Genomic DNA, 24,529 nt, shown 5'->3' with positions numbered 1-24,529 from the left:
CCCTGCCACTGGCTGCCAGCTGCAGTACTTAGCTGTCTTTACTACCTAAGGCTAGAAGTGGAGAAACTTGATTTGCGTGTTGTGCCTGCATGTTTTTTTTTTCTCTTCTCCACACCGCCCTCTGCACACCTGACCATGCCAAAGCCTATTTGAAGCCGGCCTGATGGCAGGGAGAGCTGGAGAGCAGAAGAATGTGCGGAGGGGGAGGGAGGGAGTACTCGGTACTTTTCCATTCACATCTCCACAGTGGCTTTTCTTGTTTATTTCAGCCTCCACCCGCAGAACCCTTTGAGCTGCCTGAAATCCGAGTCATTAAACTGTTCCCTGAGGTCAGACCACAGATGCCCGGTGCATGTTTCTTCCATGTCAATGTCTATGTAACACATGTACATACAGAGACACACGCAAAAAACTGTGTAACTCTGCGGGGGCACAGTGTGAGGTAGGGGAAGAAACAAAACAAAACTGAATTTGTTGCCAGAAGACCTTGGTGTCTAATTACAGTTCTGCCGGGAACTCCTTATCTGATGTGGAACAAAACCACTTGTCAGGACTCAGTCTCCTTAACTGTGTGAAGGTATAACCCCAGTGTTTGCAGGATGTCTATCAGTTCTAAATTTGATACCTTTATGTCTAAATATATATGTATCTGTAACTTTAAGATGGAGAGGGGAATGGAAAGTATATATGTGTCCCTGGGGTGGAAGAAGGAGTTAAAATGTAAACTTCTAAGTAAAGAAGGCAGTCCCAGAATCCTCACCTCTATCAATTTTTAACCAATTGTAGACCAAAGTCTGAGATTATGCTGAATAGGTCCAAAAGCCAATTGAAGATTTCAAATGTTAAGAGCTGGAAGTGCCAGTTCTAAGACCTTGTACCTTTGATCTGCATTCCTAATCAGATGTGACAGTTCCCAAGTGTCTTTTCTGCACCATAGTTCTGTCCTGCCCCACCACTTCTGCTTGTTTTTGGAATCGGTCCTAGTCAATGACAGGAAGGAGTTGACACTTGTAAACCGAGCACGCTCTAAGCCACTGGGTCCCATGTGGATGTAAAAAAAAATGTCATAATATTCATACAGAAGGAGAAGAAAAAAAAAAAAAACCTAGATAGAAATTCCTGGTAAGAAACTGAGAGGTAGCTCAGCCATCACTGCATTAAAAGTAATTATTTGAAGTCAGAGGAAATAACAGATGAGGAGTTTGACCTTACCAAAAAAAAAAAAAGCCTTCCTCTACCAAAACAAACTTAAAGGCAATGATAGAGATCCTTTCTACCAATATTTCCTATACTTCTATGATCTCCATTCTTTAAAAAGAAAGGTCTAAAGTTTCTCAGGCCTGATTGTCTTAAGCAAAAGGCCTTTAACAGACCTTGATATCTTCAGGAAATAATTTTAAAAGCAACTCCTATTTATTGACAGCGACCTCCCCACCACCACCATCCCTCCATTTAAACCTTCTGGAATATTGATGCCTGTTTACAAGGAGAGATGGAGCCAGTTACATTCTCTCAATGAAAAACTATTGAGAGTTATAATAGGCTAGCACTGGGAAGTGAAAGTGAGTCACTCAGTGGTGTCTTGACTTTGCAACCCTGTGGATTATATAGTCTATGGAATTCTGCAGGCCAGAGTACTGGAGTGGGTAGCCTTTCCCTTCTCCAGGGGATTGTCCCAACCCAGGGATTGAGCCCAGGTCTCCTGCATTGCAGGCAGATTCTTCACCAGCTGAGCCACCAGGGAAGCCAAAGAACACTGGAATGCATAGCCTATCCCTTCTCCGGCGGATCTTCCCGACGCAGGAATTGAACCGGGGTCTCCTGCATTGCAGGTGGATTCTTTACCAGCTGAGCTACCAGGGAAGCCCTCTGTCCTCAGCAATTGTCTGATCCCACGCAACTGATTTTGTATCACTGGAAACAGGCCCACACAGAATGTATTTGCTGCACACACTGGACCAGGCTGAGTCAGATCCAGAACTTTGGTGTCCTGGTTCTAAATCCACTGTGTTTTTCCATAGCTTATCATTAGAAGAGGATACGGGGTGGGCAGACCTGCCAAAGAGCCATTTTCTGTGGCCTTACATTTTCTGTGACCTTCAGAGAAGTCTCCACTTTTGGACTCCTGAGATCATCTCCACTGAGGTTCTACATCAGTCTTAACAGTACAATGACAGTATGGAAAGGAGCAGACTGTCATTCACAAGTTCTGCATGTTGGTCCCAGTGTAGGACGCCGTATAGGAGTCCTCACAGGTTCCTATGGTACTGTGACTTATCACTGTTAATAAACCTATAATTATCTTAGGAGTAGTGTGATTGCATTGTAATTGTGTGTACATTGGTGTTAAAAATGTAAAATTTAATGTATTTTTGGCCTAGAAATAATGATGCTACAATAGCCAAGAGCCCACCTGCTGCCAGTTCTTGATTTCTGATCCCTTTCTGAAGTAACAGAAAGCAAGGCTCCTTGGATAAATGGCTGGTTCTAGGCTAGGACTGGGGCAAGAAGTATATATGACATTAGAATGGAACATTATATAGCACTGTAAATAAGGAATTGCTGAAAAACAAACAAAAACTGCATTCACAGGGGTATTTCAAAGAGACTGGAGAACTCCCAATGGCCAAAGCTGGAAAATCTGAAGCAAGAAAAAGAAATCGAATAATATTGGATCACAACCCAAAGTATAAAAGAAATATCCATGAGGAGTGAGCAGTTATATACCCACCTATTCCCATCCTTGACAGCAGTCACTCCTCAAGTGTGAGCTATGGGTAATGACTTCCTTCCAAAGAGTACAGTTTAGGAAGGGATGGGGGAGGGAATAATTTTACATGGAGAAATCCAGCAAACACTACTCCAGCCACTTCATCAAGAGCAATATCAGCAATTATAAACTGTGTTGACTGTGTGTACCTTTGATATGAGGAATATGAACATGGCTCTTTAACTCTGTGGTCTTTCTCCCATACCCCAGACTATTTATGAGAAAGGTATCAGACAGACTTCGACAGAAGGGCATCCTACAAAAGACATCACCAGTATTCCTCAAAACTATTGAGGGGAGTCTGAGAAATTGCTACAGCCAAGAGTAACCTCACACAATATGACAATATAATGTAGTGTCCTTGGTGGGGTCATAGAAAAAGATAAGGTAAAAAGACTCTGATGCTGGGAGGGATTGGGGGCAGGAGGAAAAGGGGACGACAGAGGATGAGATGGCTGGATGGCATCACTGACTCGATGGACGTGAGTCTGAGTGAGCTCCGGGACTTGGTGATGGACAGGGAGGCCTGGCGTGCTGCGATTCATGGGGTCGCAAAGAGCTGGACAGGACTGAGCGACTGAACTGAACTGAAACCCAGACAAATCTGAATAATTGACAGAATTTAGTTAATAATATTTTATCAGTGTTGTTTCATTAGTTGTTACAAATGTTCCATTGTAAGATAAAATGTTAATGAGAGAATGGCTACAGGGTTGTTCTATCTTCTCAATATTTCTGTTTAAAAAATATTTAGGAGGCATATCTTTTTTTTTTTTTTTCCTTCAATATGAGAAACTTCTGAAAATGAGCTGCTGCTGCTAAGTCACTTCAGTCGTGTCCGACTCAGTGCGACCCTAGAGACAGCAGCCTACCAGGCTCCCCCGTCCCTGGGATTTTCCAGGCAAGAACACTGGAGTGGGTTGCCATTTCCTTCTCCAATGCATGAAAGTGAAAAGTGAAAGTGAAGTCGCTCAGTCATGTCCGACTCCTAGCGACCCCATGGACTGCAGCCTACCAGGCTCCTCCGTCCATGGGATTTGTCAGGCAAGAGTATTGGAGTGGTAAAAAATATTTAGGAGGCATATCTTCTTTTTTCTTTTTTCTTTCAATATGAGAAACTTCCGAAAATGAGCTAGGTCTCTTGAAATCTAGGAGATTTTCTTCTCACTCAGTCATGTCCCCCAAATACAGTCAGGAAAATGAGGGAACCTGCATGTATTCTTCAGTTTACTAAATTGAAAGCAATTTAACTAATTTCTGTATGTCACCATCTGGACACAGAACTGTCAGAACACTAGAGAAGCACCAAAGACCAAGTGTTGTCATGGTGGTGGATGACTCAAGCCACCTCATTAATCTACTTATTCTACATTTCTTTCAGAAAACCCTCCATGGAAACAAGATCCTCAAAGATCTAGCCTTCAGTCCATACAGGACACACAATACTTAGGGATTCACCACTGAGGTTGGGGGAGCTCCAGGACCTTCCAGAATGTCTGGTATCTCATTGTACAACTCCAAAAGATCTGTGAATCTCATCATAGGTTAACTCTGGGTCTAGAGAAGAATGCTGGCTGGACCCCATAACTCTTGAGTTTGTCTTCATTCTGACTATGACCCCCTTACCTAAACTAGAAAAATCCAGAGAGAGAAATGGTTTGCCAAGACTACCCCACAAATTAGTGGTAGAGTTGATTCCCATCAACCAACCTACCCTGAATAAAGTTTTTTTGCTGTAGTATTCTCTTTAGTAAACTGAGGACTACTATTGCATTAGTATATTAATACATTATTTCAGAAATGCCACATTTATTTCTAATTGTCAGTTACCAGTGGTGTCCAATTCCGATGCTGCACTGCGTTTTAAGCGTCTCTTCCTTCTTTCCCAGTTTTCTCACCTTCTCCCACTTGCATCAGCCTCTCTGCCACATGGTTTAAGATCCTTGGACCAACACCTATACTCACGATGGAGGCTGATATTTAAATACTTCTTGGTGAAATGAGGTGAGACTAAATGCTATCACAGTCCAATTTGGGTAGCATGACTCTCAGCAACCTATTTGGTCACATGTCTCAAGAATCATAAATGTAGTCATGCCCTTTGACCCAGTAATTCTACTTCTAGGAATCTATCTTCAAGGCACAATTCAACATATAGGGGGAAAAGACATCTTTGAATGAATATATGCATCCAAGCATTATATCTAGCAATAAAAAGGTTGAACAATCCACATGTCCCATTATGATGCGTTGGAGGAAAGGGATTGAACACAGAATGGTTAAATATAAATGCAACTAATTTAAAAAAACCAGGATTGGAAAATACTTGTGGTAACAAATAAAGTGAAAAGAGGTAGAATGTATATGTAGTGTATTTATGTGTGGGTGCATGCTAAGTCACTTTGGTCATGTCCAACTCTTTGTGACTCTATGAACTGTAGCTCTCCAGGCTCCTCTGTCCATGGCATTCTCCAGGTAAGAGTGGATTGCCATGCCTTCCTCCAGGGGATCTTTTTGACCCAGAAGTAGAATCTGAGTCTCTTATGTATCCTACATTGGCAGGCAGTTTCTTTACCACTAGTACCACCCGGGAAGCCCAGTGTATTTATAACTCTGTTTAAAAATACTATACATAAAAAATAAACTAGATATAAATAAAAGTATACAATTACCTCCCCCCCCCCCCAAAAAAAACCCAAAAAACAAAAAAACTATTTACATTGTCTCTCTCTTAAGGTGGTAGGATCATGGATACTTTTTTCTCCTTTATTTTTTGTCTTCCAAATTGTATAATGTTTATATATCATTTTGATAGCTATCTATCTCATAAGCACAAACTCAAGACCATGAAAAGCCCTGAGTGAAGTCTTTTAAATGCAAGCAGTTAGCCCTGTAATTCACAGTTTTGAACGTTTGACCTAAAGTTGAATCCTCCCACATCTTTGAGGCCTAGAGCAAAAGTGAGAACTGCCCACTCAGTCCTGGAGAAGACCTTTTACTCTGGGAGACACTTGTCTCCACACCAACAAAACCTTTCTGAGCACATTGACCATAAAGAGGTTGAATGGATCCTGTAAATCTTTGATCTATCTCCGCCCCCTGGGTCTTGGTGTGCTTATCTGGTTTGTTGGTGTTTCACAGTATTTGCAAATGTCAAAGGGTTTCCCGGTTGCTTTACTGTCTCTATGAGGCCACCCAGGAGATCTCCTGGTAAAGAGACCGTCTTTGAGACCCTCCTGGGACTATGGGAGATTTTTTAATTCTTATAACCTGTTTGACCAGTGAATTCTAAGGAAAACAATTTAAAAACAAACTATCAATTTTTTTTCCCTTCAGAGAATCACAGGGTTGTTAGGAACTTCTTGGGGATGAGTGGTTACCATCCTTTGAATCTCTGGTTCTCAGAAAAGGGCATGGCAGGGGAGATGGCAGGATCTAGGAGGTGAGGCAAGGACCATGGTTCTGTTAAGCCCTCTTCTCTTAGACCACTGATCTAATTCCTCATACTCAAGCTCATTCATTCACTCATTCACACAACACACAGTTCATTGGGGGCCTTTTGTGGGATAGACGCTATTTTCACTGTATACTGGGAAAATAAATATGAATACAACAGGGGACTTTGGCTCTAGGGGACACACAGTCTACTGAGAGAGCAAAGGCCAAGAAAGGTGCAAAAGCTGCTCTAGGTCATGCAAAAGATAGTCCCCTTGCCAGGCAGGGCCCCAGTATCCTGATTCTGAGCCAAATAAAACTCTCTGGCTTCTTCTCAGATGCTGTGTTTACCTCCCACTCCAAACCAGTACCAGGCACTGACTGCCTCCTTGGGCAGCTTCAGCCTCTGAGTTTTTCATTCAGTATTGATGAGAACAGAATATAACTCAGCTGCCTCAATGTACCATCCAGCAATGGTGGATGCACTATGCAATGCACCCAATACCCAATGCAGAGAAATCCATGAGAGCCTGAAGCACATGCAGCTTCACCACCCCCAACACCAGGTCAGCTCAGCCTACAGGCCAGAGCTTTGCCTGGACTGTGATTTTTACATCTTTGCATGCCTGACAGGTTCTACAATGAACACAGCCTCATGCTATTCCAAAACACACAGCCTCAAGTAATGTCCACAGCCTGGAATCCAGAACCCAATACCATATCTAACAGGATCTAAACACCTAATAGATCCTGATGCCTTCTCAACTAAATCAAAGCTTACCCCAACCCTCTGGGCATCCTGGACTTTTGGGTAATACACTAACAAGTGGTAAAACCCGGTACCAGTCCTGCACCCAGACCATTTTGTATAGTACACTAGTTGCCAAGGCCCAGCCTGCCTGAGGGTTGGACCCATGTGCCAGGAATCGTAACCATTTCCTTTCTATGGCCAGGCAAGGACGAGTTGGTTATAAAGATGGCATAAGAATTCCTGATACAATTTCAACAATCTTCAATTAGTTGGAAAGCACATGAAGCAGCAGCTTGCAGCTCACCCTTTGGTGGCACTGGCACTGAAATGCTGGCAGAATGCTCAAAAGAAAATGGGACAGGAAAAGATTAATAATGACATTAATAAAGGTCATAACTTGAAAATATATATTGAGAAGACTTGACGATGGTGATGGTAAATCAATAACCAAGCACTTTAGGCCCTCAAACTTCTTCCCAGTCTTGTCTCCTGTAACAGTTTTCTACCCCAGAACCTTAGCATTCTCCAAGGACCCGGCCACTTACCTCCACTCCACACCCAGGGCTTGGTCATTGCCTTTGATAGGCTAGAAGCTCCTCAAAGACAAGAACACCTCATTTTTGTTGAATTGTACTTATGTCCAACACATGGTACTCACTTAGGAAATGTTGATTGAATTCAAGTAGGTAGAACTGAAAGAGAATTTGATGTGAAATCTGATGATCTGGGTTCCAGTTAAAGTTCCACAACTGACTAACTTCTGTGAGTCTCAGTTTCTTGTTCTCTAAAATGGTAATTTCTGTTCAGGGACGACATCACAGGATTCCCGTGAGAGTCAAGTACCATGGAGGGGAAAGTACTTTGGAAATTATAATGCATAATTCAAAGTAGTTGTTGACTGTTGAGTGAATGGACAAACTAACGGGTGAATCATCACAGTGAAGTGAAGCCATCAGGTTATTCCATAACCAATTTTGTGATTCAAATTATATCTGGGGAACAATGTGTTTGCAATGTCCTGCCTTGACTTTTAACCATCCTTAAATATGGTTATTTCACTTCCCAAAATAATTTAACTCTTTCCGTACAGGAAGACATAAATTACTGCAGAGGATTCATACTCATCCATAGAGAATAAAAAAGATCATCAGAAAGTCTTTATGTTCTTGAAATGCAGAATTGGAAATGACCCATTTCCCAGTAATGGGAACTGAAATCCAGTATTAGATCCTCCTTTTCGGTACCTTCTTCCTCTTCCTCCTCTTTCTACCTTGGCCCCTCCCTACCCCTCCCTTGCACCCAAATGGAATAAGTCTTTTGTTTTGAGCTAACTTTAGTCTTAGAAAAAGGTATTAACAAAGCACAAATCCATCAGGGCTGTTTTCTAGGAGCAACAAGTTAAGTTCTTGAGTTGATGGGTGAGTTACTAAAACAAGGAGGTAGGATAACTTTCTACCAAACGTCCAATGCAAATGACAGAGAGAACCCTGGACTAGCTTTGTCCTGTAAGAGAATCCATGCATCTCTCTATCCCTTCTGCCTCCACGACAAATGGAGAACAGAGTTCATGGATGCGTCAGTGAATATAAAAAAGAGTTAGGAACAAGCTGATCTTGATAAGGAAGAGGAAACAAAACATGAACATGGGTGCTGGAGAGAAGGTAAGGGCTTCACTCCAGTAACAAAACAAGGCAATGTGTAAGATGAAGCAACAGACCTTTGTTAGAATTAAAAAAAAAAAAAAAAAAAAACTACTCAAAAGTCTAGATCCTACTTCTTATAATCTATGACAATAGGTACCTAAAAGGAACGAAATAGCAGGTGCACTCAGGGGAAATAAAATGACAAATCTTCAAAAGGGCCAGGACGGGTGGCAAGAGAAAGTTCCTAGAACTGGGACGTCATCTGCCCATATTTGCCAGTTTTGCCAGCACCAAACCCACGATGAACAGCTAACTTATTTTTGGATTCCTAGAGGTGGGAAGAAGAGAATACTGGATGTATATGGCATTAAAAAAAACAAAACCTCCAACGCGGGAGGGCTGAGTCAATGTCCAAGCAGTGCAAGGGCAGCCACCTCCCCCATATGGTTCCTTTTTTTTCCTTTCTACCCTTCCCATTCCCAACACCTCTAACCCAAGCATACCTGTGAAGTTGCATTCCTGCACAAAGCTAAATGTGTGTGTGTTGTGGTGGGTGGGGGGTGGGGGAGGGGGATGGCCCTGGGAGAAAGCAAAGTAATATAAAGATACTTCCCTTTTCAACATTGAAAGCTGGGAAGGTTTAGAAGAAAATGAAGGAGTGCTGTAAGATTCTAGGAACTAGAAACTGAGAAGATGGAGAAACAGAAAATATTCAACTGTATTCCCTTATTTTATTATTCATTTGGTTGGACTTTTTTCAGCATGGAATAAATATGTGTTGATATTTTCAGGTCTTATTAGTTTACAGCTACAAAAGTAATAAAGTGAGCACCTATGCTAAGTACTAGGCTACACTTAGCACACACAAAGAAAAATTGCAGACCTGCCATAACGGAAGCTTGTAATCTAATCAAGGAGATAATCATTATACAAGTAAATCCACAGATGAACATACATTGTAAATTATGATAGCTGAAATACAGGCATAGGTAAGGTGCTCTGGCATGGGAGGAGGGAAGTTACCTAATGTACAGGCCTCTCTATTAAGGTCAACTTTAAGCTGAGATCTAGAAAGAGGATAGGTTAGCCAGGTCAAGAATGAAGAGGAAAGTGTACTGGGAAGAGGGAACAGAGATCAACAGTCCTAAAGGGAGTAGAACCATGGCACATTTGGAGAGCTGAAAGCGGCCAGCATGGCACAGAGAGAGTGGTAAAGATGGATTTGGAGGGAGAATCAGGAGCTGGGCTATGTAGGCCTTTGTAGACGATGGTCAGAAATTTAGAGATTAAGTGTGGTGAGAAGTTATTTAATATTTTCAGGCAGGGTGATGCCATGATATGACTTATATTTTAAGAAAAGCAGCCCAGCTCTTGTGTGGAATAGAAAGAAGCACAAGGAGATTCTTGAAGAGGCTATGGTCAGAGTCCCAGTGAGAGATGAAGGTAGCTGGCACTGTAGAAGTAGCAGTGTAGGTGGGTAGGTATGGGAAGGTTTGACACATACTTTGAGGGTAGATTTGACAAGGTTGAAAGAAAGATTGGGTAGAGTAGGAGTGGGTATCAAGAATGAATCCCAAGGTTCTGATTTAAGTAATTGGGTGGATATGTTTCTATTTACTGAGTTAAAAATACTGCAAAGGGGGAGCTTGCTGGGAGATAATTGCTGAAAATTGAGAACTCTGTTTCAAATGTGGTATATTTCAGATGTCTCTGGAGTAGATGTAAAAGTAAGCAGTTGGATATTTAAGACCTGATCTCAAAAGAGATGTCTGGTTTAGAGATATCAACTTGGGATCCATCAAAATAGAGCTAGTATTTGAAGCTAGAAGAAAAGATGGGTTTTCATATCAGACCAGGTGTTGAAAAATAGAATAAAAAATAGTAAAGGTGGAACATGTCTTAGAAATACTCCAGTCCAAACTCATTTCTCAGTTGGTAGCAAAATTGGGAACTAAAGTTAAGCCACTGGTGGAAATGGAATTAATAAGAGACTGGGTCTCATTTTTGGAGCAGCACTTTTTTCATTTTACAATGTTCCGTCAACATCTGTGGAGAAGGCAATGGCACCCCACTCCAGTTCTCTTGCCTGGAAAATCCCATGGATGGAGGAGCCTTGTAGGCTGCAGTCCATGGGGTTGCAAAGAGTCAGACACAACTGAGCAACTTCACTTTCACTTTTCACTTTCATGCATTGGAGAAGGAAATGGCAACCCACTCCAGTGTTCTTGCCTGGAGAATCCCAGGGATGGGGGAGCCTGGTGGGCTGCCGTCTCTGGGGTCGCACAGAGTCAGACACAACTGAAGTGACTTAGCAGCAGCAGCAGCAGCAGTCAACATCTGACATCAAAACGGTGTAGACTTGAGATATTGTGCGAGACATAATTCTATAGGTCTGGCTCATGGTGTCATATCTCTGTCTCTGCTGGTTCCCTACTTACTGAAAAGACAGTCATCCCAAATGAACATGCCTGGCAATTTGCTATTGAGAGGGTCCATGCCTTAGAGCGGGCACCAAGCTGCTAAAGCCACGTTCCTGTGTAGCTCCGTCCTACTCAGCTTTGCACCTGTGGTCCCTGCAATTATTTAGGAACTGGACCATCCCTCCTCCCAAATGTGAGTCCCTGAAGGTCAGGAGCTAATTTTAGTTTTCTTGTTATGTATCCTAATTTCACTCTCACACTTGCAATAAGTAACTTACTCATCTAATACATGTTTTGAATCAGAGGAACCCGATAAATGGAAACTTTCCATCAGATTTAATGCACCTTTAGTTATCTTTCCATTCTTCCAAGGAAATACAGAGCACATGCTATACGTCAGGTATGGTGCTAAGGGTTCCAACCGTGTTCAGGCTTTAAATACAGGTATCATGTTATAGTTGTGATTAGCTTTTGTCCAGTATGTTTAGGCTTATTCATCTGTACTCATTTGTATACCTTCTATCTGATTAATGAATATTGTGCATCAACCGTGTGTACAGAGTTGAAAAGCCCCTGTCACTCAAGGCTATTAGGCCAGTGCAGGAGAGAGACGTACTGGACACTACAATGTCCTCGGCCATCTCTGAGCTACAACCAGTGTCCTTGGTTAAATATATGGGAGCATGATTGTTTCAAACTGAGACATCTGAAAATGTTTCTTGGAGGGATGGAGTTTGAACATAGTAATAAAGTAATGTAAAATAATGAACATATCCTTGAAATAAATATCAAAATAATAAATCTCTGAAATAATACGAGTTAACACATATGTGGAACTTAGTACATACTCGTGTAAGCACTTTACATTTGTGAGTGTATTTAATCCTCACAGCAATCTTTTTTTTTTAAAGATTTTTTAATGTAGACCATTTTTTAAAAGTCTTTATTGGATTTGTTATAATATTTCTGTTGTTTGTGTTCTGATTTTTTGGCCACGAGTCATACAAGATCTTGGCTCCTCGACCAGGGATCAAACCCACACCTCCTGCGTTGGAAGGTGAAATCTTAACACTAGGCTGCCAGGGAAGCCTTCAGTCCTCACAATGATCTTACATAATTGGGTGGTGCTATTATTGTCACTTTAGAGACAGGAAACTGAAGCACAGAAAGTAACTTCCCTATGGTCAAATAGCTAACACACAGCAGAGATAGGGATTTGAACGCTAGCGATGGAAGTCTCATGCTCTCCTGCCTTATGAATGAAAGGACTTCAACAGCCAGGTTCAGAAGAAGGGGTGTGGGGAAGGGGGACATTTTAGACAGAGAGGAGAGCTGAAACAAAGGCACAGAGATTAGGTTTAACTTAATGATGCCTTCGGAGAAGGCAATGGCACCCCACTCCAGTACTCTTGCCTGGAAAATCCCATGGATGGAGGAGCCTGGTAGGCTCCAGTCCATGGGATCTCGAAGAATCGGACATGACTGAGCAACTTCACTTTCACTTTTCATTTTCACGCATTGGAGAAGGAAATGGCAACCCACTCCAGTGTTCTTGCCTGGAGAATCCCAGGGACGGGGGAGCCTGGTGGGCTGCCGTCTATGGGGTCGCACAGAGTCAGACATGACTGAAGCGACTTAGCAGCAGCAGCAGCAGCAATGATGCGTTATTTTGCTTAGAAAGCTGTCTAGTTTGCAAAGAACTTTCTCAGTCTTTAATATGCTTGTCCTTGTGATCCTGTGAAGTATGACGTGATTATTATTTCAATTAGAAAGATGAGGAAATTGGGAGCCAGGACGGGAAGGCACCAGCTGGGCTAGTGAGATGTACAGTGAGAGGCAAAACCCAATCTTTTCTCCTCAAACCAGTGCCTTTTCCCATGTTGTAGCGTAAGCAACTAAATATATTCAATGTTCCCATTTCTAAGCAGGCCCCACGCTAGGCTTTTCTTTTTTAAAAAAAGTTTTTTTATTTTATATTGGAGTTCAGGTGAGCCTGGCAGGCTGAAGTACATGGGGTCGCAAAGAGTTGGACATGACTTAGTGACTGAGCACACACGCATAGCTGATTAACAAGGTTGTGATAGTTTCAGGTGGATAGCAAAGGGACTCAGCCATACAGATACATGTATCCATTCTTCCCCAAACTCCTGTCCCATCCAGGCTGCCACATAACATTGAGCAGAGTTCCCTGTGCTATACCGCAAAACCTTGTTGGTTATCCATTTAAAATATAGCAGTGTGTACATGTAGATTGCAGGGGTTTCCCAGGTGGCTCTGTGGTAAAGAACCCACCTGCCAAGGGAAATATGGGTTCAATTCCTGGGTCAGGAAGATTCCTTGGAAGAGGAAATGGCAACCTACTCCAGTATTCTTGCTTGGAAAATTCCATGGAGAGAGGACCCTGGCAGGCTACAGTCCTTAAGGTTACAAAGACTTGGACATGACTGAACATGCACACAGACACATGTAGATCCCAAACTCCTTAACTGTCTCTTCCCCCATTTGTCCCCCCTGGCAACTATAAGTTCATTCTCTTTCTGTATACATTCTAATTTCATCTCCACAATGCCCCTGAGAGGTAGGTGTTATTGCATTTTCAAAGAGGAAATATTTCATCTCTGCCCCTACATTTTTTTTTTTTTTTTGAGACTACTAATGATTCCCTACAAGCATGTTGAGTTTTGGGTTCATGTTTTGTCTACTCTTTGGTCCCTGGGAACCCCTGAGGCTGGAGTATTACTCGTGTGTGAGCCCAAGCAGCATCTCTAAAAATGGAAAAATCCAATTCATCTCTTTGCCAAAATCTTCCAGTCACTCCTTGCATTTGGCCAACCTTTCCTTTGTGGTGAAAGTCAACATTTAAATATGAAACCCGGCCTAGTTTCCAAAACTTTAATTGCATTATTAAGAATTAGTTACACCTGGGCCTTGTGAATCTCTGAGGGGAAAGACTGGGAATGAGGCTGACCAAACCCTCAAGGCTGGCCAGCAATTTGGTGCAATTGTTGAAATTCTTGACGTAATCCGGGTCTGCACTGGTTGGTGGTACCATTCCAGCTCAGTGAGTACCCTCTGTGAAGGGCATAGTTCTAGGCCCTCTGGGGAAGTATAAATTAGTGGCTAGAGAAAAAGACTGGCTGTACCGTGGATCCAGTGACAAGTATGTCAAATGCCAAAGAAAGCCGATCAAGCAAGAGCTGGTAAAACTTCACAGCTAGCCCCATGGCCTGAGGCAGCAAGGGCTGGATTCCTGAGCACCAACTTTGTTTGTGCATGTTCAGCTGGAGAATCAGGTAGGGAAGAGGAAAGACTGTGTTCAGTCCTGTTGCCTTCCAGATTTGATGAAGGCTCTAAGACAGTCATGACCTCAACCTCGAAGGGCAACATTGGAAAAAGACCAGAAAAAAGGAGAGATAGAATGGCTAGAGCTTTTAATGCAGGGGTGTGGGGGTGGAGGGGTGTATGGGATAATGGATAGAGTGAAACTTGCAAGTTTTCACTTGATTTTCAAGGCCAACAATATAATGAAGGGGTTCATTTTTTAAAGCTGTTGTCATGCCTTTCAAAAGAGTCTTCCCAGCAAGCCGGATGCCAGACCAGAGGTCTAAGATGTCTCTCCTGATGCCTCTGGCCTTGGTTTGCTGATTTATAAAAGAGGAAAGCAACTGCTACTTCACAGGTATTCTTTTGAGGATTAAATATGGTAAAGCACAGTAAATGACTCATTAACATAAATGTGTAGAAAATAGACTGATATCCTGTCCACCTACCCCATCTGGTAAAAAGTACTAGACAGTTGAGTCTCGTTTAAGAGAAACTTAGAAATCATCTGATCCAATACCCGAATGCAGTAGATGAGGAGGGAGAAGGCAGGAAGTGCCTTGCCTAAGGGTTAGGCACTTGCCTGAGGAAGTTAGAGGCTGGGGGAGGCGGTGCGGGGAGGAGAGAGCCCCTGTGACATAATCTAATTTTATACTGACAGGAGACATAGGCAGGGGTCTTCATTTCATAAGTCAGACCCAGAGGTTCCAAGTGGAAATAGCCTCCCTGAGATCAAAGAGCTAGTAAGCAGATGAGGGGGTGATTCAAAGCCTGGTTGAGTTCAAACCAAAGCCCATGGTCTTGACCTTACACCATCTCACCAGCTTTTCTGATTCCTTGCACTGACTGGTTTTTTCAAGGTTTCCATAGCACCTTTGGAAAGCACTGGTGGCTAGGGAAGGGGTTGTTCTTATTTTTTAGAAGTCTGTCTATGAATCACTGCTTTATGCAGCTCAGTTTTATGGCCTAAAATGTCTAAGTGCACTGGCTGCCCCAGGCCTCTTTCACCCCTAACACTTTAACTGGTGCTTCACACCAATCAGAGAATGGTCCTCCTTAGCCTCCAAATTCAAGTAGTTCTTATCTATAAAAATAACTTCTTTAAAATCATCTCTATATGTTTCTTTTTGTTACCTGAGGCCAGCAAAGAGACATGCCTCTCACTTCCTTCCACCAGCACCCAGTAGGTGCTTAATATACTTTTGGATACATACATTGGTAAAGCAGACATTAATTCTAACAGCATCCTATACACTGAAACAGATTTTTTCTTTTTTTTTTTTTGCGTTTCTCTGATCTATGGCCCCAGTATCCATCCATCTGTATGTCCATTATCCATCCACATGAATTTACATAGATAATTACCAAAATCACAGGTGTGCATGGAGATGCCTGCATATATTCACTCAGCATTGATTAAATCCCTTATGTTACCTAGCTTGAAGTGTCACAGGTTAAATCTAGACTGGATTGTTAACTATCTCAAAAGTCTTTTCTTATACTATCACTTTAAAAAAAATTCTGATACTTAGACCAAAAGACATTGCTATGAGCTACATTATTCTATGCTTTACTGAAAAATTAGCTCAAAATCCTGGTCTCTTCTTAATTGTTACCATGTACTGCTGCAATACATAGCACGTTCATAGCACAGAGCAGTGGCCTAGAGAAGGGTTTACATTCACAGGTGGCTTGTGGACCTTCCTTTTCACTTTCTGAATTACGTTTAACAGCTTAGTCTATTATCTGCCTGGACCCCTGATGTTAAACTCATATATTATTCATTTGCCCAAATTCTGGAGACTAAGGCAGCGCTGCTGGTTGCTGAATTAGCTGCATCTAGGTCTCTGAAACCGAGAAGGCAATGGCACCCTACTCCGGTACTCTTGCCTGGAAAATCCCATGGACGGAGGAGCCTGGTGGACTGCAGTCCATGGGGTCGCTAAGAGTCAGACACGACTGAGCGACTTCACTTTCGCTTTTCACTTTCATGCATTGGAGAAAGAAATGGCAACCCACTCCAGTGTTCTTGCCTGGAGAATCCCAGGGACGGGGGAGCCTGGTGGGCTGCCGTCTCTGGGGTTGCACAGAGTTGGACACGACTGAAGCGACTTAGCAGCAGCAGCAACAGCAGGTCTTTGAAAAGGCAGCCCGTGGAAAAAGCACAGGCTCTTTAAACAAAGCTAGTTTCTTCTGGCTCTGACACCAGATACCTGTATAACCCTAGGCAAGTTAACTTCTCTGAGTCTCAGTTTTCTTAGCTCTAAAGAAAGGAGGAGGAGTACCCAACTCACAAATGTATGTAAAGGTAAATAGAAAAGTAATTTCCAGAACCTGGTATATAAGGGCTAACAGGGGTCAATCATGGCTCCAAGTCTTTTGGCCTGAGCAAGGGTAACAAATGAAATTGTCATTTAACAGTAGCACAGGGGATAAACAGCACCTCATTTGGGCTCTGTCCTTGTCTTCAGGAAGGTACATCTTACAATCCCCTTTTCTGTGTCCCTCCCATATCTTAAAGTCTTGATGAAGGACTTGATGAATTCATCACCAGTGTGGAGCCCTTGCCTGCTTTCCTAGCCACTGAGGTAGATAATCTACATGTGAGTCTGAGTGATTATTTCAGCGACAGTCTCATGCATTCCACTAATCCCCTACAATTGTCCTGCTTTAAGAGTGTAAAGCACTTTCCCATCCGTCACCTCATGTGATCTTCACAGCAGCCATATCAGAACCCAAGCCAGTGGTATAATACTTCTTTGACAGGTGAGCAAGCCAAGCAAACCTCTTTAAGGTTAAGTGGCTAGACCAGGGTCACACTTCAAGATACAGGTCTTCTATGGCTCTGAATTCCATCTGTGAGTTTTCTATTATACCAAACAGTTACGGGATTTTTGCTACACACTAAAAGACAGACAATAGGGGCTTCCTTGGTGGTCCAGTGGTTAAGAACTTGCCTCCCAATGTAGGAGACTCAGGTTTGAACCCTGGTTGGGAAACTAAGATCGTACATGCTTCAGGGCAATTAGAGAAAGCCTGTGTACCACAAGAAGACCCAGTGCAGCCAAAACAATGTTAAAATATTAAAAAAAATTAAAGGACAGACAATAGATCTTCTGGAAGAAATAAAACCAGGAAGGAATAGACTGACAGAGAACAATTGCCTTAGACTGTGCTTCCCAAATCTGGCCCTTGCCCAGTGTTCCGCTCTCCCAGTCACTCCTTTCTCAGTCTCTGGTCACTCAGGTCTTCCCTGCGGTTCAGAGCACCACTTAAACCCACACTTCTCCACGAAGTCTTTGGCCAGCCACCCACTCTATTCTCTAAAATATACTGAATGCTGGACGCTGTGCTCTGCTGTCTTCTAGGAGGGAGAAACAGACAGTAAGTTCAAGGTAAAGACATGCATTGTGTTGTTTGTTTTGTTACTAAGTTGTGTCCGACTCTTTGCGACCCTTTGGACTGTAGCCCACCAGACTCCCCAGTCCGTGGGATTCTCCAGGCAAAAACACTGGACAGGGTTGCCATTTCCTTCTCCAGAATACATACACTAGCTTGGATGATAATAAAAGTTACAAAGGGAAAAAAGCAGAGAAGAGGGATAGGGCATGTGAGGGAGAAAGATGCAAAGTGAGACAGGCTGCTAGTGTAGATGTTCTGAGCAGGTTAATAGTGGCTGAAAGATGAGGGAACAGACCATTTGGTTATAGGGTAAGAGCAGCAGGGAGAGGGTGCAAGACCTTGGCCCGGAGCCAGCGTGTGTGTGGTGTCGGAGGAACAGCACAGAGGCTGGTGTTATGGGAGCCGAGCAGAGGCCGGAGCAGTGGGAGAGGAGGACAGAGAGGAAAGTGAAGTACATTTATGTACATCCCATTGGGCACTGGAAGGACTTTCTGTGACTCTGGATGAGATGGAAAGCCATTGAAGAATCCCTCTGGAGGCTCTGTGGAGATGGGCAAGGTGGGAGTATAGACACTATTTAGGAAGCATTATAATAATTCTGGAAAAAGATGATGGTGGCTTGGAGAAGGAAATGGTGAGCAGTGTTAAATTCTGTCTATTTTTTTTTTTTAAGCAGAGCCAACAGTATTACTGATAGTTTGGCTTAGCGCATGAAGAAATAGGAGTCAAACACAGCTCTAAGTATTTTGACCTGACCCACTGTTATAAGAGGAATTGTAATTTACAAAAAAAATAAAGAAGGGCTGAAGGTGAAGTAGATCTGAAAGAGCTAGGGGCACACAGGAAAGCCCAGCTTGGAGGTGTTCAGCCAGGGAAGCAAAATATACAGGCAAAGGTCAATGACAGACTAGGCAGCTGGATTTTGGAGTCTGGAGTCCCAGAGAGAAATCAGAGTGGAAAATATAAATTTAGGAGTTGTTGTTCAGATTTTATGAAAACTGTGAAACTGAATAAGAACCTCAGGGAAGTGAGCACAAACAAGAAAATGTGCCTTAGGACATTTTCCGGTCAGAGGTTTGGAAGAAGTTCACCAGCCAAGATGAATGTGGACTGGCCAGGGAGATAGGGGAAAACCTTGATATCCTATCTGTGGAATCCTGACAAAACTTGTCTATCCTTTTTAACTCTTGCTTTATGTTCCTGGGTGGAGGCAGACTCAGGCATCTTTAGAGTAAAAGCCACATCACTTCTCCACATTCCATGATGCTCAGCATCTAGGAGCCCTTCAGTTAAAACTCAGCTGGATGACTTATAGCTGAATCACAAAATGACTGAGCATAAGGGACCCAAGAAATCATCTGGTTCTATGATTTCCCAACTGTATTCTTTGGAGCAAGTCAGAGAGTTCTTTTCTTTCATCATTGGGAAACCTATAAAGCTGTGGCCTCTCTTTTCCTAGAAGGGCTAATAAAAGAAACAGCATTCTGACAATCAAAGGCCTCACTCTTTTTTTCTAAGAAATATTTGAGATTTCCATCAGATGCTTCAGAAAGTTCCAAGAGCTTGGATCTAGTCAAGAACATCCACTGGTCAGAGGGGCTAAGGAGAAACATACTGTTAGATTCTGGCCTCGTTTCATATTGATCTGAGAAGGAGAGACACCATCTGCCATATTCCTTCCTCTTAAGACCAGTTGTAGGCCCAGGATCCTAGACAAGATCATAGAGATCATCTAGTCTAACCACCTCCTCGAAAGATGAGGTCTTTGGGCCTAGAAAGTCCCCAGCATCGTTCAAAATCATATACCAAGTGTGTTGGATCCAAGATTAAAAATCAAGTCTAAACTTGAAACTTTCTGATCAGAATCAGATTCAACTAAGCTCTAAGAGCATTTACTATATGCCTGAAAACATGCCAGGAGCTTTTATATGTTATCATTCTTAATCCTTACCGCCACCTCTGAGACAGATCCTATTACCCGCTCTTACAGGTGACAGCTGTGATGCTCAGAATGGAAAGTGACGTGTCCGGGGTCACATGTCTGGAGAGTTGGAAGAGCAGGAATGGAGGTCATGCTCGTTTGACTCGGTGTTCAGTGCTCACCCAGCACACCTGCTACCTTTCCCAGCAAGTCAGTCTCACAAGGTTATATAATCCGACTGTATGACTGACTGCCCCAGACCCTGCCTTCCCATCCATAGGTGACTCCCCTCCAGCTTGCTGTGTTGGAGAGTGACTTAACTTTGAGTCCAGAGTATGAATTCTGCAACCAAACTGCCTGGACTTGAATTGTGACTCTGCTACTTACGTTAGCTATGCAATGTTGGGCCATAGAACTTCCCTACGCCCCAGTTTCCTCATCTACGAAATGGGAACAGTGGTATATTTACCTGTAGGGAGTTAAGATTAAGCAACAGAATATATGTAAGTCATTTAGCACAGTGTCTGATGTGCATAGCAGATGTTCAATAAATGTTAACTGTATTAGTCAATAGCTGACCTTTTAGAAACAAAAACAGAAAAACCCTGGCGCTGTTGTGAAACATACTGTCTGATGCTTCAAAATTTATTTCTGAAATATTTCCAGGTGGGGAAGCCAATACTAAAATCCAAACCTGACAGGTTTTAGGAGTTTCAACAACATGCTCTGTATCAATCTGGATTCAACTAGGAAAGAAAAGTGATATGGAATTATAGGAATTAGCTCCTACACAACTGAGAGAAAACCAAAGGTGTATATTAAGATAAGTCTTAAAAACCTCTTTGAGATACCAATGAAAAGATAAAAATAGAGAGTATGCATGTGTATGTATAGAAGAAACACTGGAAGGAAACTCATAGAAATGTTCATAGTGAATATTTCTGAGTAATGGGAGAATGAGAGGTTTTAACTTTCTTTCATTTACTTACTTTCTAATTTTGTACACCAAACAGGTATTCAGATCAGAAATTATTTAATTGTTAATTATTTATTGTTCACTTCCTTCTCACCTAACATTTTTTTCTCTAAAAACTGCAAGATAAATTATTGGAATCACATATGATTATAATGCTAATGATGGGGAAGAGACAAGAAGAAGGAGTTAGAATAGACATAGAATAGAAATGCAGGGCAGATAATTCCTTGAACTTGATTTAAGTTAAGAAGTGTTTCCTCAGGATGCTAAAAGTCATGAACAGAAGATACTATCATATCCAAGCGAGAGTTTTAAAAAGAAAAATACCCAGCGTGATGGTGCCATGAAATAGGCACTCAACTGGGATGTCAGTGTGTATGGGCTGGATCCTAGTCCCCCTGAGGAACTGACTGTCTTCAGCCTCCCTTTCTCCTTTGTAAAGTAAGAGCCCTCGGCATGAAGGGATTCCTGTCATGTCTGTGTGTTTCATTTGCCCAAGCCTAAGGTCACTGGGAAGGCTTCCCCAGTGGCTCAGCAGTAAAGAATCCACCTGCGGTTCAGGAGACAGAGGAGATGCAGGTTTGATCCCTGGGTTGGGAAGATCCCCTGGAGGAGGGCATAGCAACCCACTCCAGTATTCTTTCTGGACAAATCCCATGGACAGAGGAGCCTGATAGGCTATGGTCCATGGGGTTGCAAAGAGTCAGACCAGACTGAAGCAACTGAGTGCATACACACATACCCACAAGGTCACTGGCAGATGGAAGAAGCAGGGAAGTTGGGAGGTGGGTGTTGGGTGATCACAGTAAGACCTCTGACTACTGTCGGGGGAAATGTGTTGCTTCTTCTGTCCACTGTCACCCTGGCAACCCCATAAGAGAGAGGCAAACCAAAGGCAAGAAGCTTGAGGATCTTTTAACATTCTCTGTGAAGCAGGTCTGGACCAGAATCTGATTTTCTAGATAAAGCCAAAGAATGTCAGGACTGGAAATGTCAAAGGCTATGTAGTCCAATCCCTATCTTTAAGACGAGGACACTGAAACCCATAATGGCAGATCACTTTGTCTAAGACATACAGAGCCTGGAGAGAAACAGGCTCCTAGTTGAGTGCACTGGCCACCATACCTTGACTTTTCCAAGGTCCCACCCATGATTGATTTAATGATGCAGATAGTGACTGAAAGAGAAGACAGCAAGAGCCGTTTAATCTTAGCCTTACTTGGTAGGAACTGGAAACTTTCTCCCATGGTTAGCCACCCTAAATTGGTTAGTTTTCTTCAAGATCCCAGATTGCCCACAGTAGAAGACACTGGGCTCCAGTGAAATGCCTTATCCAGGGGCACACATCTGGCAGATACAGAAGCATTAAAGCTTCTGATTTATAACTGCACTCCTCTCCCCAGTGAGAGGAGTGATCCAGGTGTGATCCAGGTATGATCAGTCTAGGCTCTGCTAGACAAAGCTCCTGGGCCAATCAGCTGAAAGCGTGCTCTGTATCAGGCCCCTCTCCCTGATAACACAAATGGATCTGCCTAAATTTGCTCCTGAATCTCAACAGAAATCGCTTAACCAGTCATTGCTCCCAGAAAACCTCCCTACCTGTATACTTGCACATAGCTGGCCACTCAGCTAAGACAAGCAATGAGCCAAGAAAAACCGAAAAGAGTATGGTTTTGATATACAGGATTTTGTTATTAGCATTTGTCAAGTAATCGTGGGCCAGCGAATTTTCAAAGCAGTCTTAAAAAATAATCCCTTCCCTTGATTCCCAGACACTGAGCAGAGAAAGAAGGATGACAAGATAACCTTCAGAAAGCTCCTTTTTTTCCTGAGTCCTTTTTCAGTAACTCCGTGGACTCAGCTCTAGAGTCTAAAGACTTAATCTTAAAAGATTATTGTGTAGGGAGAGGCAGAGAGATGTAATAAAAAAATCATACTGAGCCTAAAGTCAAAAAAGTAATTTTTTTTTTTTTTGGTTATGCGATGCAGCATGTGGGACCTTAGTTCCTCATTCAGAGATCAAACCCACACACCCTACATTGGAAGCACACAGTCTTAACCACTGGACCACCAGGGAAGTCCCAAAGTGATTCTGCTTTGATGCTTCTATCCATCAGGTATATGACCCCGGATAAGTCATTTCACTTCGGGGCCCTGCTTTTCTCAGAAACCTGGGGTAATATTCATACTTCTCCCTTCAAACTCTGGTGTGCTGTTCAGAGGACCAACACAGTAGGTTTAAAACTATTTGAAGACTATCGTTTCATTAATTATAGTTTTAGTTCTAGTTTTCAACAGCATCAGGCCTCTGCACAAAATGAAATGGGTCTCCAGGTATCAAATGTATATGTGCGTTTCTGAAGGGATTGAGAAAAGAATGTAGAAGGAGCAATTTTTTCCTTTTTTCCTAGAAAGCTCTGTTGTTTAATTTTCTTCTTGGAATAAAAAATCCCAACCACACTGTAGGGAATAGAGCTCGGCTTCTCTTTGATGTCAGCCTCAGCCGTAGCCAGTATCACTTCCCCTTCTCCCCCAACAGATTCAAGACCTTTATGTTTGGGCTTCCCTGGTGGCCATGTTCAACGTTTAAATCCCCTGCGAATGTGTATAATAACCTAAACAACTGAAAAGAAGACAGAGGACAAGGAATAGGAGAGAGGAGAAAGAGAGAGGTTGGGTTATATTCTTTGGAAGGAGGGTAGCTAATGAGACCTATATTTTAGTTTTGAGCCAAACAGTTTTTTTTCTTTTTTTCAAACAGAGAAGGTTAGAGCAACTCCAGACAGGAGCAGGCAGGAGCAGGAACATGAGCCCTGCCTGCTCTCCAGCTAGTGATATTACCACCCATTTGTGATTCCTGAGACAGAACAGAGGAGCAAGCCAAGCCTTAACACCTGCCTTGCATTAACAAGCATGGACCTGGCCTGTCAGGTACAGTCCTTCCAGGGATGGGCCTCTCCCCTTCATCTTAGATCCTGCCTGAGGTCAGGGTGAGTCCTGTAAAGATTCAGAACCCTCTTGATCCATACAGACCAAGTGGCCAGGCCTGCCAGTGTTGGACTGCACACCTCCTTCATCCAGCCAGCAAATCAGTGCAAAGCCAAGGTAAGACATGCAAATCAGAAAATTTTATAGAGGGGTGCACAGGCTGTGTAGAGAGCTCAAGAAGAGAGTTAGGGCAGGAAACCTCTTCAGTGACTCCTTTTCCAAGCCATTCTTTAACTCCTGAGTCACTCTCCACACCCCACAGTGCAAACCAAGACTCAACCGCCTTACCAGTTCAGGATAGCTGCTGCAAACGCTGCCTCCAATGGCTGTGACAATTCGAAACGGTCTTCTCCTGGTTGCATTTTAGATCTTCACATGCATCTTTTTTCTCCAGTTGTCAGTTCTCCGCTGGATCAAGGAAGGAACAGCCTGGTAGAAAACAAAGCCAATGATTGTGTTGTGCCTTGAGCAATGCGTGTGTAGTTGTACTAATTGGTTGATTGATGCAGATTCGGTTGGGAAATGCTACGTTTTAAGGAAGTGCAATCTTTTAACTTCTGAGTTGGAGCAGGCAGCATACCAAGAGAAGGAGGACTGAATTAAACAGGAGAACAATTTTTTGAACCATGGACATAGAGCTGGGCACAAACCAAGCTGGGTCCTGGGATTCTCAGAAGATCCAGGGAGAAGTGGGCTGGCAGGTAATAGTTGAGCATCACAGTGAATACCAGCTAGGTGATCGTGCCCTCTCTTGTACACCAAGTCCAGGTTTGGGCATGTCAGTTTCCTCTACTGAATTTTTTTTGCACAATGCTGCCTTTCATATTTAATCAAAATTTATAATTCATGGCTCAGAAACCTGGAATATTGATGTCTTTAGTGTTAAAAGACTCAGTTATCCC

At 42.8% G+C, this 24,529-nt stretch overlaps 1 protein-coding gene across 1 annotated transcript in view; it reads right to left on the bottom strand.

Moving 5' to 3' along the window:
- BCL6 (BCL6 transcription repressor) overlaps positions 1-23,940 on the bottom strand; it is a 52,466-nt gene extending 28,526 nt beyond the window's left edge. Inside the window, exon 1 of the mRNA XM_061413272.1 lies at positions 23,916-23,940. The gene's annotated coding sequence lies outside the window, so the exon portion shown is untranslated. The remainder of the gene's footprint in view (positions 1-23,915) is intronic.
- Between the last annotated feature and the right edge of the window lie 589 nt (positions 23,941-24,529).

The sequence above is a fragment of the Bos javanicus genome, chromosome 1, assembly GCF_032452875.1.
Source record: "Bos javanicus breed banteng chromosome 1, ARS-OSU_banteng_1.0, whole genome shotgun sequence".
Lineage (NCBI taxonomy): Eukaryota > Metazoa > Chordata > Mammalia > Artiodactyla > Bovidae > Bos > Bos javanicus.
Note: the sequence above shows the minus strand (reverse complement) of the source record. Positions and strands in the feature narration are given on the sequence as shown.